This window comes from Cavia porcellus, unplaced genomic scaffold (assembly GCF_034190915.1).
Source record: "Cavia porcellus strain 051 isolate PalLab524CR breed Dunkin Hartley unplaced genomic scaffold, mCavPor4.1 scaffold_32, whole genome shotgun sequence".
NCBI classification, from domain to species: Eukaryota; Metazoa; Chordata; class Mammalia; order Rodentia; family Caviidae; genus Cavia; species Cavia porcellus.
In genome coordinates this window covers 41,433,716-41,446,455 of record NW_026947515.1, presented here as the reverse complement: position 1 = coordinate 41,446,455, position 12,740 = coordinate 41,433,716, and positions in this window count along the sequence as shown.

Sequence of the window (12,740 nt, the reverse complement as noted above, 5' to 3'; positions counted from 1 at the left end):
CTCTATCCTATTAGGTGTTGTAGAAAAGTGCCCAGGATGCAATTTTGACTCCTCCCTTTCTTGCCAGTGATCATCAAGTCCTGTACACTCCATATTTAGAAAGATCTGTCCCCAGTTCTGTCTCCACAACTCTTGCTGAATCCCCTCTTCAGTGTCCATCATGCATTGTCCACATTCCTGCAACAAATATTTCCACTTGCTTTTTACATGGCAGCAGGTTTATATGACCAGTATGAGCCTCATATCATAAAATACTGCTCTTCTAAAAAATCCTTGAAAGGAAAGAGATTTAGATTTATCCCGCCATACTAAATAACCAAACAATCCTGCAAAAAAACATGGAACCATAGTTTACAGGACACTGACCAGTAGTCAATGCCTGACATATGAGAAAATGTGGATTCTACCACTATCTTAGGTTACTGCTTGAAAGAATTTCAGGCCACAAGGAGTTAGAAAGGAGGAAGCCGAGCAAAGTTGGGTGGTTTCACTGAGTTGAGGGGACAATAAATATGAGGAGCTGGGAAGCCAAGGAGGCCAGAGTTTGTGGAGCAGTAGGAGAGAATATAGGATAAGAATCACACTGAGAGCTGTGGATTTGGGTCTTCTCAGGTCTTATGCTGAGTACCAATTGGTGAATACTAGTGAAATAGCCAACAGATCAGAAGAGACATCTACCCAAAAGGACTAGGGGGTCACACAAAACAGGACAGTCCATTTTCCCATCAGCCAGAGTGAAAACCCAAAGATGGACCTCAAGACAATGACCATAGTTTCCTTTTTAAAACAATAAAACAGAGCACAAAGAGAAAAATTATAAAACATCATCTTAAATTTAAAAATAATATAAATATGAAATAATAAAGATTAGAGTAGAATCTAATTACATATAAAATATAAAAATAGAAATAAATGAGATCAAAAGCTGTTTTTTAAATGAATAAATTAGCCAGACTCATAATAGGGAAAACACAGAGACAGAGATAAAGCAGGGGGCAGAGAGAGAACAAATTCACAGTGTCAGTAATGAGAGATAACTATTGGAGACATCACTATATGAGACATTGTTAAAACTCATATAGATAATAAAAAGGCGATAAACAACTATTATAAACAAATTTAGGACAATAATTTTGGCAAAGTAGAAGAAAAGGACAAATTCCTTCAAATATACAGCAACAACACTCACAAGAAAAGATGAATAAGCCAAATACACAGTCCCTCATCTAATTTTAAAAATGCAATTTGCACTTTAAAACCTTCCAGTAAAGGAAACCGCCAGGGTTTGGTGGCTTCCCTCCTGAAATCTTCCACGCATCAGTAATAAATAGTATCACCTTACCTGAAGTTTTAAAGACAATTGAGCCCATTCTGTGATGCCAGCATAAGTCTCTGTCACCAAATCTGTTCATCTTTCTGGGAGGAGAGCAGCAGACAGACAGGGTGTTGCTCTATAGTTAAGACTGGCCTTCAATTTACTCACTGCATAGTTCAAGCTGGCCCTGAACTCATCATGAGCGTCCTGCCTCAGCCTCTGAATGCTGGGAGTGCAGGTGTGTGCCACCATACCTGACTCCAACACCAAATCTACAGAAAATAGCATTAAAAATTGCTTATGTGGGTGCAAATTCAACCTACAACCCTTTAAAATGCAAAGCGTTAGAAAATTTAATCCAACAACACATAAAGAGGATAATAACCCATGATTAAACAGGGATTATTTTTGCTAACGGTAGTTTACTTTAACATTCAAGACATCTATTTAAAAGAAACAAAGCAAACTGATCATCTGAGCAGACAGAAAACAAACATCAGACAACACACAATGCTCATTCCTGACAACAACTCTTAGCCAACATAGACGAGAGTTTGTTAACATGATGGAAGATATCCATGAGAAACCTACATGCTACGCATATTCACACGATTCTATATTTTATGCAACCATTTACATGAAATTCTGAAAATGCAAACCAATTTCAGGTAATGCATTGAGCGGGTTTTACAAAGAACCAAGACAAAATTTCACAGACGATGGATATAGTCATTATCTTGATCTGATAATTTCATGGGCATGCATATGTCAACTACTTGCTAAATCATGGACTTCAAGTATCTTGTTTATTTAGTGCCAGTGTATGCCATTACTAAAAATCCTTCAAAGGTTTTACATGAATTTTTCAATAAAATTCACAATGGCCACACAGCTCTACATGAGGTACCTATTTGTATTTTCAATCTAATCTTTTACCAAACACACATAGCCGGACAAAACTGCTCCTCAAATGCAGAAAATTATTTTTCTGCCTCAGGATCTTTGCACTTGTTTCTTTCTCTGCATGGAATGTTATTCTTTAGCAATTCACTTAGTCCTTTCTTAGTTTCCACGTTCCAATTCAAATATCGCCTCCTCCCAGCTATCACCTTCTGTGACCTTGTTTATCACTTTTACGGCACTCACATCCTTGTAATTTTCTGAATCATTTGCTTACTTGTGTGTTATCTATCTCTCCATGAGAACGTTCAGCTCCCTGGCATCAGAAATATTTTCTATCTTGCTCATGCTCTTGTTCTTAGGACTGTCATGGTGTCTGGCATAAAGAACATTCTCTGGAATACTTACATATGAATGTGGGAGCAAGCAATGGACTGAGAGGAAACTGAAAGGATTTCATGGGGAAAGAAAGTCACCTGTGATCTCAACTGAGGAACTGGTATGGAAGCCCGTGGCTTTGATAGATAACGATTTACTCCAGCATGACCCTCGTACAGTAGTTCTACACAAGATTTCCCTGTTTATAAACATGGGGCTGCAGTCACTGGGTAAAAGGATTGATGTAAGTCAAGTGATGGCGTTTTGTGGTAAAGACTTGGGAGGCGACTAGTTCTGCCCTTGAGAATGGGATTAGTGCCCTTATAAGAAGAGACATCAAGAACTCACGGGCCCCTTCCGCTCTGTGAGGATATAGTCAAAAGGCAGCCCTCCACTAACCAGATAGTGGGCTTTTGATAGTCCATAGGTCAGCTCTTTGAGGACATGAAGACGGGGGAAAAGCTAGAAACAGAAGAGTTAGAATGTTTTTCTGTTGCCTAGATTCCATGAATGATAAAGAAGGGGGCTATAAATTCTTATTAGCACCAAAATCCTCAACTCCAGATATATGTGTTGCTTTAGCCACCAGCACCTTCTTCTCTTAGTAGACCCTAAATAACTCTTAGCATCAAAGCTGTGCCTGTGAATTACAACAAAGGGACCTCTTTCCATGGACGGAGAACAAAATCAAAACAGCAGATCGAGAAAACATTTGAAGGGTCACGAACCTTCCATATAATTTTTCATACCCAAAGGTTACTGATGAGGACCATGGAGAATTTCAGTTCTCTGATTAAGGAGAAATAGAAAATAGTGTAATGTTTAAAATCCCCAAGGCTACCAAGACACAAAACAAGAGAATTGGCAGCTGAAGTCCAAGTAGTCAAGCCTAGTAAAGAACAAGTGAATTAACTGGTTAGTGAGGACTCGGATTGGAACACAGAAAGCGCAGGGCTGAAGGTTATGAGTCAGGCTTTCCTAGCAACTCTGTTACATAGGGACATTCCACAACAATGCAGCAGGCAGGGAGCTCACTCATAAACCTGGAGGTGGGGATTCACAATGGAAGAGCAGAGAAAGTTAGTGAAAAAAGCAGCTTTTGTGACAAATAAATAAAACTAAGACACTATTGGAATTTACTCCTAAAAGAATTTCTAGAAAGACTGAAAATTTCCAAATTCACATGTGCAAAGCCTGGCCGTCGGGGGCTATTCCAATTCTTTGGGTAGCACTGGTATTTCTGATGAGTTACCACCAGGAAAGCTAACTGCATTGTTGTACAGGAGAATCACAGGTGAAATTTGATAAAATGCTGCTATCCAGGAGACTAATTTAATAGGTCTGGGATAGAGTCTGACGCCTAAATGTTAAATAAGTTCACCAGGTTTATTGAAGTGATTCCAAGTTTGAGAATCACTAATATAGATCACAGCCCTGTCTAAACAGAAAGATTTTGTACAGGCGTAGAAAACTAAGCATTAGAGGTATTGCTTGGTTTTTTTTTTCATAATACATTTGTAAGAAGAAACTATTCTTAATGTCTGTCTTCCTTATCCAAGTACATGAAGTACCATTTTTTTAAAAATGAAGATCATTAAGAACACAGGTATTCTAAAATCATTGAAGAATTCTTCTTGTTTCTCTTTAAGTCTTTAAAAGAAAAGAGGTCATAGCTGGGGATTTAGCTCAGTGTTATAAGCGCCTGCCTGGCAAGTGTGAGGTCGTGAGTTCGATTCCCCCCAAAAAAAGAGATCATGTGGTGTTCAAGTGGAAATTTTGATTAGCAATTTGGAGGGATAGAAAAAGTTTCAAGGAAAATTCAAAAGAGTCCATTTCCAAAGCTCTGGTCCAACACAAGGGGGAAAGATCCTTGGCAAACAGAAGTTGCTCTGCAGAAGTTCACTGCTTCTAAATGGAAGGACTTCCAAGCCAGGTGAGGAGAAAGGAATTCACTTAGATGGTTCAAGACGTTATGCCTGTAGTTGAAAACTGCAGTTCCCAGAGTCTGGATCAACATGGAAATGGAAGGGAAGATTTGGCTGCAGACAGCTGTCTATTTTTGAGAGGTGATTTGTCCCCTCCAATAGAAAGAGATCAGATATATTTACCTGAAAAGTGACCCCCACTCCTCCAATGGAGAGAGGAGATGCAAACCTTACACAGGAATGCTATCTTACATCATTTTCCTTTTGTAATAAATAATATAGATTTATGTATATTCTAGTAATTTGCAAATTCAAGACCAAATTGCCAACAGATTCAGCTAGTCAGAGCCTATTTTCTGATTCATAAACACCATTTTCTTGCTGTGTCTTTTCATAGTGGAAGAGACAGAAAATCCTCAGGCTTCTGTAAATTTTGCTGAAGAGCACTCCTTGAAAGAGCACCCAGCAGAGACTATTTTGCACAGAGTGGATAACCTGAAATCTAAGACCTGGAAGTGGAGTAGCCAAAAGAAAATTTGAAGTCAGGAGAGCCTCGCAGGATCAGTCTCAGGAGTCCCAAATGTATCCACGGGCTGAACAGGTAACTGTAATACTTGTCCACCAGAAAAGCAGTCATCTTGTGATACTGTTAGGCAAGTAGAAAATTTTAGAAATCTTTTTCTTGTCTCCTTCTGTGCTCCAGTGCTGGAAAGAACATCAGCTAAAGTTGATACCACAATGATGATACAGAAAGAAAGCAAATGCTGACCACACCTCCCTCACAGGCAGCAGGGAGCAAATCTTAGCAGGGCGAAAACTCGAAAAAGACCTAATGGTAAGTTGATTTGGAGTTTTGTTTGGTGCATAGAAACTGTTGGGCTAATAACTGAGTTTTGACTCAAATGCAGATTAAATTGGCTAAATATTAGTCATTGCAACCTTCACCCAGTACAAGGGCAAATTTGAAGTGTTTTGGAAGGCAAAATAAAGATATTTTTATTTCATCTCACAGATTGTACATATTCAATACCTAGGGTACAAGGGTGTATTCTAATCCTAATCTTCTCTAAGCCCCTTATAAAAAAAACAGGCACAGAGATTTCTTTTATCTAACCATCCTTCTCATCTCATTTAGACATCATTTACAGGTAGCTGTGATTGACACTAGATTGACACTACATTCTGTAGGCAAAATGAAATAATAGAATAATTTTTTAAAATTAGCTAGGAAATTAGTCCAAAGATCATAGCCCAGTTTCAAATAACATTTTCCAAAAACAGAATAACCTATAAAGGTGTACTTGGATTTGTTTCAGTCAGGTATGGTCACACATACAGACACAGACAGAAATGACCACCGTGAAGAAAGAAGTTTTTACACTCACAGAGGTCTAGAATCAGGAGACACAGCGTGCCATACAGGGCCTCATGAGTGTGTGAGGTCACAGAGGAGACACGTGGACAGGAACAGGCAAGGTTTGCATTTTAGGGAACAGGCAAGGTAAAGAAGGTTTGATATTAATGAGTTTGAATAATTTCCATGAACCCCAAAGTGTAGGGCCTTAAGGGCTGACTCTCACTGCCTGATACCTGGCCCTGGGGAGATGAGAATTGGGGGACACTGGCTCTCAATGTGAGATCTGAATCGAGGAGTTGGTTAGGGGTGCATTCGGAGGCCATGCTGCAAGACAAGTTCTCCAACTCTCTCTAGGAATTAGCTAACCCAGGGAGAGGCAGTCCTCTAGGCTCTGCAAGGCTTTAGACAGCAAAGCATCAAAAACCAGAGAACAAAAAGACTCAGTTAATATAATTTTAAACAATACATAGCTATGTCAACCAATGCAAAAAGCCCCAGGAAATTCAGAATTAACATAATAATACTAATCATTGGATTTTCCAGTTGAGAGTTTGTCATGATGAGCATTTTTAGAAAGCAATTAGAGCAGGCTGGTGAAGACCAAAGGATTAAGTTCAATTTTTGGTAAAGAAGTAGAAATCAGGAGCTTTATAAAGAGACAGCACTCCCTTGGCTATCACAGCACTGTTCACAATGGCTGTGAACAGATGTGCAAGCAACTTAAGAGACAATCAATGGAAAAGGAAGTAAAGAAAATGTGCAATAGATTCACAATAGATTAGTATTTCACCTTATAAACAAAAAGGAGGTTTTTGGCCATTTGCCATGACAAAGTGAACCCAGAGATCATTATACAAAGCGAAATGAAAAAGAGATAGATGAAAAATATTACATGGTCTTACTTCTCTGTAGAATCTAGGAGAAGAAAAAAAGATCAAATACAGAGTTGCCTTTCCATATCTGAGAGTTCCATCTTGGCAGATTTGACATATATCTGAGGATTAAACTAACCAAAATTAAGAATATTTTTAAAGATTGCATCTCTACTAAGCATAGGCAACCATTTTCTTCATTATTTCCTAAACAATATAGAATAACAGACATTTATATAGGCTTCATATCATTATTAGGCATTATAAGTTATCTAGACATGATTTAAAGTATACAGGATTTACAGAGCTTATATAAAATTATTATGCCATTTTATATAAGGGGTGAGCATCTGCAGATTTTAGTACCTGCAAGATGTTCTGGAATGGCCTTCTGTGAGTACTGAAACACAGTAAGGAGATAGAGAATAAAATGGTGGTTACTAGGTACAGAGATAGAGACAGGAAATGGGGAAATTATGGTCAAACGACACCAAGTTAAAAATATATTAGATGGAAAGTCTGGAGACCTAATGTACAGCATGAGGGTTATGGTTCAGAAAATTTTATTACAGTAGAGATTTTAAAAAATAAACAGATTTTAGTTGCTTTTGTCACAAAACTAAAAGTAACTACGCAAGATGTGTGACAGGTCAATTTGCTTCACTATCTATATATATACCAAAACATCCTATTGTGAACCTCAAAAACACACATTAAAAGTTACTTTGTCGATACATGACACTTAAAAGAAATCTGTGTGAGTACAGGAAGATGTTAGGATGAGATAAAAGTTAATTTGCTTTGTTAGATTTGTTTTTTGTTTTAGTGGACAAGAGATATAAATAGGCTGGTAACCAGAAGACAAGAAACTAGAATAGCTGCTGGGTCAAAAACCAGAGAACCACCATTTATGATATCTAACAAATAGGCATCAGGAGCTTGCAGTGAGCAATATATTTATTCAGACTCACTCTGCATCACTTCTATGAGTCAAGATTGGATCAGCTGGCCCGTAGGTAATGCAGTGACACTAGACAGAGCGTGGCAGGCTTCCTGGAAGGCTTTTATCAGAGGATGCCCTCATAAGGGTCCTGTTTCCTACAGTCCCTGGTTACAAAAACTCAACAGATAAGGCAGAAGAGTTGGATTTTCTTCTGATATGAGAAGGGTATAGTTGTGTGTTTGCCTGTGTTTTCCATGTTGAGAACTTATTTCTGGATGTCAAGCTCTCCATAAATCCATGAAGCATAAAAGTAAGTCAAAGCATATTTAAGCAATTGTAAGGAATTGCCCAAACCACATACATGCATACATGGAAACACACATACATACACACACATGCACATACATAAACACAAGTACATACTGCCACCTGTAAACTTGGACCTCAACATAAAACTCATCTATCAAACTGGCCCCTGATACAATATCTGTAAATTGATGTAGGTTAAGACTTTGTTCTCATGGGTGGTACTAGACAGAATGTGGCTGGCATATATCCCTCCCTACTACATTAAGATTGAGACAATAAGCTAGACCCTCTAACTCACATGCTTGACATTTCCTACAAGCAAATCAAAAAGAATGAGCCTCTTAAATTACCAATAAAAAAGAAGAAACACTATAATAAAAAGATAGCATAACGGTCCAAGTCAATAACTCAGACAAGCAGTTTAAGAAAAGAATTGCTCACTCTGGCCTTAGTAAGTCCAGAAGTCATGTGGAAGAGATGGAGTACATCATACAGGGGACATAGTTGCCACTAATAAAGTTATCCATAAAGTTGCTGATAAAGAGCCCATCTCTGAGAAGGCTGGAGGTAGCCATGGAGGCCAATTTCCTGCCCCGCGGCAGCATGCCTCACTGAAGCTCTAAAGAGGGAATATTTCCTTCTCAAGAAGCCCAAGATACTAACAGCAAAAAATTTGTAAGTTGGAAAGAACTTTCCCTCCTGGAGAAGAATAACCATGACAGAGTTTGGCACCGAGCTGGGGCTAAAGCTCTGAATTTCCAGAGCTCTAATAAGCTCCAGGCATTTTAGGAACCTCTCTACGTGCTGGAGGATTCTCAGGAAGCAAGCGGAGACTTCTTCCTCCTCCCTGGGGTCCCTTCTGCCCTGTTCTTTTGTGCTCTGACTAATCATCTTAGTAGGTGTTGGGTCAGAGTCAACAAGAGATCTGACTAAGGTCATTTACTCGCTTTGTTTACATTGCTAATTTTATCACTGCTTGGAAGGCTAATGGTATTATATCTGCTTTAACTATGATAAATGTCCTGCTGAAGCAGTGTTGGAGCAAGTTAAAGACCAAAGCAGCAAATCCAAAACTTTTGATGTGGGAAATATTAATATTGTTGAACTCCCTCTTCTTTCCATAATCCGTTACTGGATGCTGTTAAGTAGTCTTCCTAGTTTAGCACTTTTTGTATTGTCGTCTTGGGGGATCAGCTTCAGAGTCCCTGAGTGAACTGGAGCACAGGAGTCCCAGAACTTGGGTGCTCGATCTGGGGCTCACTGGAGGGTGAGAAATTCCCATGCACTGTCTCTCTGAGGGATGCTGGAGGAGCTGGAGAAATGAAGGCTCAGAGATTAGATGTTTGTTACATTTCAGACTTCAAGGGAAGGTTAGGGTTTTAGTAACCACTGTCCTGAACAATAATTGTAAAACTTTATTGTACTCAGGAGTCACGTGGGAATCTCGTGAAAGTATATGTTCTGTTTCAGTTTGGGGTGGAGCCTGAGATGCTACATGTTAGCAGACCCCTAGAGGATGCTAATTTACTCACTCATGGACCATGTTTGTAGTACCAAGTCAAAAGAAGGTATTGGAGAATCAGAATATAGTTTAGTATCATTACTGAGTATTGCCATCCTGAGCTTACTCAGCTCAAACCCAGGAGCTTGCCTTTCTAGAAGTTTTTCACTAATGGCACATTCCCTCGAAATGCTTCTTGAACAAGTTAAGTAAATATTTACATTACTTTCCTTTTTAAGAATAGCTTCCTCCTCGTCCATACCAACCAACAGAATTTCAGTTCACCTTTCAAGATCTCCTTCAGAAGTTAAAGTCATCATATTATAGCGATACAGGAATATCCATGTTTATAGCAGCATGACTTATAATAGTGTATCTTGGAAGCAGCCTATTTCCACTCAGATGAATGGTGTGATGGATTAACTAATGCTCAACTTGTAACATCCAGGTGAATTGAATCAGTGCGGTGCCAGGTGTGGAAGACCCACCTGATCATTGTTGCCAGCAGCATAAAAAGAATATCTGAGGGGAATATAGTGTGCTATTGATTCTCCTGGAGAAGCTTGCCACACTGGTTTTTCTGATATGAACTCAGCTGTTCCTATTGCTGGAGGAGCTCTGGTCCTCGCTGTCACTGAGGATGACTGTGATTCTTTTCGGGAAAGATGTTGTCCTTACCTTGAGCATCAATTCCTGGCTCCAGTGCAGATCCCTCAGCTGCTGGCACAGATCCTTCATCCCACTAGTGCAGGCTTTCTAGCTTCCACTACTGACCTTTGGGCCGTCCCAGTGCAGATCCTTGATACAGACTTGCGTGAGACATTGTCATGGGCTCTAGGTTTCCAGCTGGACTCATGGAGAACATTGCTATGAGCTCTATTGCTTCAGCTGAGTTGTGAAGGACATTGCTCTAGGATAGAGGCCCTCAGCTGGATTCCTTGGGTCTCTAGCGTGTAAACAGATCTCCCTCACTGTTTTGCATTTAACTCTTTGGCTGACTGTTATAAAATGATCCTATAAATTATGTGTCATGTATTAAATTTATTCCCTTGTAAACTCTGACTACAAAAATTGGATAAAGAAAATGCGGTATATACACACAGTGCATACTACTCAGTCACAAAGCATAAACTTAAGTCATTTATAAGAAAATAGATGCACCTTGAGACCATCATGTTAAGTGAAGTTAATCAGACACAGATTAATATTACATATCCCTTGTAAGATAAATCCAAAATAAATAAATTAAAGATCAAAATAAAAGACAATAGGAAACAAGGGAATAGATCTGTCGTAAAAGGCAAAGGAACAAAGAGATAGAGGGACAGGATAAGATACTAGCTCCCCACGGTGAATGTGATCATAATGTACTACAAGCATGTACTAACACAAGCAAAAGTTTTTAAGCATCTTTTAAAATCTGTCTCAAATTCTTCTTGCCATAGGACAACCTGCTCCCCCTCTGGGTGAAGTTTTATGACTATCTTTCCCTTCACCCCACTGTGAGCAAACTGTACTGGAGATTGGCTGGTTCTTTACTGGGCCATTATGGTTTTCCATCGACTGCAAAGTGAAGCAAGATGGCCCATTACTAAGTGAAGGACAAAGATCGTAGATGCTAAAGGTGTTTTGGGTATGAGAGTGTAGTCATGGAAGGTCAGTGAAAGAGAGATGGACAGGAACAAATAGAGATGTTGAGGACTTGTCAGTAGACAGGGCACCTTAGTCCTAAGTGAAATAAATGCTGCTTTCTGGTAGCTAGGCAAATACTCTCAAACGCCACTCCCATCCCTGGTCCACCTGAAGCAAATCACACACAAAAGCAGAATTCTGTGTTGGGAAATGTGGCTTCCTATTCCTGAATTTAAGATAGTTGGATGCCTGGGATGATCTCATGCTATGTACAATTGTCCTTGTCTACTTCAGGGTCCATATTCCTGGATTTATCCAACATAGATTTGAAAAGATAAAAAAAAAAAGTTGCCTCTGGACTGAATTTGTTCAGCCTCGGTTTACTTCCTAAACTGTACACTGTAAGAAGAGTTTGCACAGTGCTTAGGTATTACAAGTAGTCTAGAGATGATTGAAAGTATACAGAAGAATATGCATACATCACACGCAAATACTATGCGATTGTGTGTGAAGTACTGGAATATTCATGAATTTTGGTGTCTTTGGAGGGTCCTGGAAATAATCTTGCTGTTGGAGGAAGAAGAAAAGCTCCCACAGAATTTCCACTTCTGTCTTTAACACTCTCCATAGGGGGAATGGGTGGGAGTTGCTCAGAGCCCTTACATTTTGGGGCTATGGATTGCTGGCTAGGTTGTATGTGAAATCTAAAGTTCTCAGCCTCTTCTCTTCTCTTCTGTCTTGGCCAAGTGGTACAGTTCAGAACCCCCTGAGTCATCTGGCAAGGCTCCTTTCCCATTTCCTGCCTTCTTAGCCTCTTCTAACTTTCTTCGTCCAGGATCTGTCCCAGGTGAATGGCCAGAGCATCTTAAATTCTTCAGCAGGAAAGCCACACTCCTCAGCAGAGTTCTGCTTTTGTTTGTGGCAGGGGGGAGTGTGGGTAGGGATGGGACTTTGGAGATATTCACACAGCTACTAATCAAGCAGCCCTGTGTCACTTGCCTTCTCCCAAGGCATAGGTGCCCAATGATCTTGCCAAACTCTGACATTTGCTTTTATTCCCTCCCCATTTGGCTTTCATGAGCCCTAAACAATCACACTTTCTACACCAGCAGATTTTTAGCACTGTGGTCTTCAAATTTACTTAGTTCTTGTTCTTAATGTTTTACTTTGATATTGTTTTTCATCCAACTGAAATTATCCTCATTTCCTAAACATGAAAGGTACTCAATAAAAGTTTACTTTTACAAATAATATAGGTAGAATTCTCAATACAATACACAAGGCTACCCTCACATTAGAAAACACAATGAATAAGTCCTCCTCTGAAACATAAGATGGAGATGAGCCCAGGTGAGAATATGCAAAAACATCCGAGTGGGGAATGCATGTGTGAAATTCATTTCGTCCATCACCAAAATCTTGCCTACGTTTCATTGATTGGCACAGCATTTTCCAGCCTACAGGGAGTACATTGCGAATTCCAAGGACCTCCCATTGCAACTACATTAGAGTCCCTGTTCTGGATCAAATTCTAGGATGAAAGAGTAGTCTCAATCTCCAGCATATGATAAAGAAGCAATAAGAGCCTCATCCCAGGAAGCAGCTGCT